A 4,193-nucleotide genomic window follows, 5' to 3' on the forward strand; every position below is an offset into this window, starting at 1 on the left:
ATTTCAACAGTCAGCATCAAGTCATCAGCTATCCATCAGCACTAGTAAAAGAAAACATATCTTTACGTTTAACCTCGTCACACATCTTCATGAACAATCCAATCATTCAACATCTGTTACTTCGGTTTTTCCCTCTCTTGATAACGTGTATCCCAAATATACTCTTTGAAGCTCTTATACATCCCATTCGCAAAGATGCACTAATGTTTGGGCATGTGATTCAGAGTTCCAACCTCTATTGCTAAACCCTGAATGATCAAATTCTTCAATCCAATGACAAGACTCGTTTATTCTTCAGTAAGATCAACCCGTTATAGAATTGTCACCTTCAACAGAAGTAATCCACCGAATTCTCGTAGCCAACATAGTAAGGATCAAAGTCCCTCAGAAAGAAGTAAACGGACAAACACTCGTATCCCACATAGTCAGGTTTCAATCTCAAACAAATCAATCAGCAATCGATGAACAATTGCAGTCTTGAACTCAGTCAAATGTAGCTTTTCAATCATGAATTACCACCAGATTTGCAGTAATTTTGCAAGAAACTCTTGCAAACGTAGGAAGATACATGCCAAATAAACTCTATGAAAGTTTTATATCCCCCTTTTCTTGACAAAATTAGCAAGGTCTTGAACAGTCTTCACAAATCTCAAACAAACTCCTCTTTAAATTAATCGTGGTCTCCCCTTCGACTAGTAGAAATGCATAAAAAGTCGGCCAGAAAATATGTCACCAAAATTTGCCGAAGAGTACCCAATACATTAGGAATAATTTTTTAAAACATAACCAATTACGAATGAGTCTTCATTCGTTATCTCCATACGTTAACCTGATCACCATTTGTTAACCCGCTTCTCATTCCTTAGAACAATGTCCACATACGTTAACAATGAGTCTTCATTCGTTACCCTTAAACGAATAGACGCCATACATTATAAATAACATCCTCATTCGTTATAACCATTCAAATGCGTTAGAATAGTTACACAAATAGCATCATACGTTAAGTAGTTCACATTCGTTACCCATTTAACGAATGGAAACCACATTCGTTATAAAATACCACCCTCATTCGTTAAAACAGTTGAACGAATGAGGCCCATATGTTAAGGATCACATTCATCTGATCTAGTAATGAGTGAACTCACATTCGTGTGATTTGATAACGAATGAGTCTCCATTCGTTATACCCATAACTTGAACACATTGGTTAAACTTCTTAACGAATGACCTTCTTAAATTAACGAATGGACTCCATTCGTTAAAATTCCGTAACGAATGGGTTGTTGAATCTGTTACTATTCACCGAAAAAACGTATTTAGCCAGAAAAAACAGTTACATAGCCTATTAATACTGTTACATCGCCGGAATCTGCAAAACAAGCTTCTTCCAGGGCAGATTCATCAAAACATCATTATTAACCATGAAATACACACCGAATACACGAAATTTCATCACAATCACAAAGCTATCATGAATTTAACTTAACAACCACTGATTCCATACCAATTAAATCAAACAGTATCTTCCTCTTCAATGGTGGATCCTTCAATAAACCATAATTAACCTCCAAAATCAACATGTGACTTTGTATTACCTCAACGAACAATAATCTAACATCAATTTCAACATTCATAACTTAATTTGATCAAAATCTGACCAAATTATGCCAAAATCCGATGAACACGAAGACCACCATTTCTGAGCAGATTTATACATTAAATTGATACATTGAGAGCAGCCGTCTGCTCTGATACAAATTATTGAGACAAGCTACGAGCCAAGATCTAGCCACTATCATGATACATCAATACGTTAAACGAATACGAATACATTAAGGAATACTTTATTGATAAGTTATAGTAGTATACATTATGGATAATAACTTAGATCTAGAGAGAATCTGGCATGGTAACAACACATGATAACTTAGGATCAGATCTCACATGTATAATGAACAGGAGCTGCCTATATATAGGCCATCAGATCCCATTCGTTAAGTTAGCCACATTCGTTATACTGTAGTAACAGATGAGACACCATTAGTTATGCATCCATAATGAATGGTAATACCTTAACGGATAAGCCATCATTCGTTATATTACATAACGAATGGGCCTCCATACGTTATACAATCCATAGGGAATGGGGTATTAACTTAACGACTGATTATATCTCCATAACGAATGGGCTCATAACTTAACGAATAGCCTAGTCAACTAACAAATGGAACCATTCTCTACACAATCCATAGCGAATGGCCATTTTACATTAAATATGCAGACTAGACTATCTCTAACTTATTCGATCGGCTACGGACACCAAATCATGCACTAACAGAACCCCCCCCCCCTTTTCGTAGTTATCGAATACTTGAATCTTGAATAGTTTAACTGCAAATCATCAGTCACATTTCATGCACTAACATGCATGGGGGTTATTGTCAATTTTATTCTCATCTTTGATCTTTTGTATGACATTGTATATGTCCTTTTCAACACATTTGTTGTCAGGAAACTATTGCCGTAAGAGTGAAAGAATATCTTCGGGTTCATGCTCTACACGTGTAACGTCGCAACCAGAACAAGTTCCCTCATCAGACATTCTCATGAGATACGCGTGCCCATTCTCAAAGAAGACTGGATCATGGTTGTGCGTCTCATTTACTATTTCAAGCTTCCAACAATCACCTCCCCGGACGTACCTCCATGCGAGTTTAAATGGACAACACCTTTTTATACTATCGGTATGCCTGACCATGGCCTTGAGTTTGGGTTCCCCACCACAGTTTCATCCAAGGTTCACACTGTTTTTCCTAGATCGTTGAACCACAATAACACACCCATGCTCTCGTCCTATTTTCTTTGCACATTCCTCCAACTACTCACGAGATCCAAAAAGTTTAAACAGTTATAAGGTCGTATTTAAAATGTGTTCAAAAAATAAAAATTATCATATTTAAACAAACATACGGTTTCATACATTATCCGTTTTATACGATACCATTGCATCGCGCATGCAATCATCGTCAGCTTCGTCCTAGACAGATGTACGCCACACTCGTTGTCTGAGATGTGAGTCTCTTGAACGGTATCTCGAACGTGGCCTGGTTCTACTTGTGACCGGTGCGAATTTTCTATTGGTAAGTGGTATGGAGGCTGACTACCAGAATACGACTCTTCTGCATGACACTGGTACGAAGGCTGGGTAATGTATTACAGATTTTCTGGTAACGGTATGAGGGCTGATAGTAAGGCTGTTTCGAATGTGACTAGTACGACGGTTGACCCTTGTACACATTCGATGTGCTGCTTCTCTCCACACACGAATGGTGACTATCGTGTATGAAATACTCCTAACAAACAATATGGATAACAAGTTGTTGGGATCAAGAATTGATCAAGGAAGATTGGAATCTTCTCAACATTCTCAAGAAATGGCTAAGTATGGAATACAAGCAAACTTGGCACTTCGAGCAAGCCCAAAACTTATTCCAAGAAAGGTATTTTACTTTTGCGCAAGGTTATCTTCAGGAATTCTTCTAAGTTTTAGTTTGAGCAAACTACACTTCATCAAGCAAGGTTGTTCTTCAGTTGAGCAAGGCTTGTTTCAGAGCAAACCCTTAACTTAACCAAGCTTGAACAAAGTAAATTGGTAGGTCAAGCAAGGTTTCAATAAACAGTGATCTCAAACACACTTAAAGGAAGTTTATGGAATTATACTAAGGACTTCTACGAGCAAGGTTCAACCTCGAGCAAGCTACAATGTCACCAGCACACTTAGTTTGTTTGAATAAGTATAAGACAAAAGGTTAAAGATATCAAGAAGAACAAGTTTGCTCATAGGATATTATCGAGAAATGTTTGATATTATCATGAAGATTGAAGTATGTTTGAAAAATATTCTAAGTAAAGCTTGCTTGTAGCACTGTTCCTGCACACTTATGGTTACAAGGTTTGCTCGACAAAGACTAAAAGCTTACTCGAAGACCTTTTATACTTGTAATATTTTGAATACATTTGAATATGAGATGGAACAATCATTAGGGTTTCTAGAAGGTGTCACGTGTGCCTATTTAAGTAAAGTATAGGTCACATTTATGTGTGCGAAAATGGCAGAGAATATAGGTGATGTGACGGCTGATAAATTTTCTTAGCAAACGAAATATTCCGTTCGAAAAGTAGCCTCCACC

Source organism: Bidens hawaiensis, unplaced genomic scaffold (assembly GCF_021521415.1).
Source record: "Bidens hawaiensis isolate Kalapana, Puna unplaced genomic scaffold, B.hawaiensis_p1.1 tig00008604_1, whole genome shotgun sequence".
NCBI classification, from domain to species: domain Eukaryota; kingdom Viridiplantae; phylum Streptophyta; class Magnoliopsida; order Asterales; family Asteraceae; genus Bidens; species Bidens hawaiensis.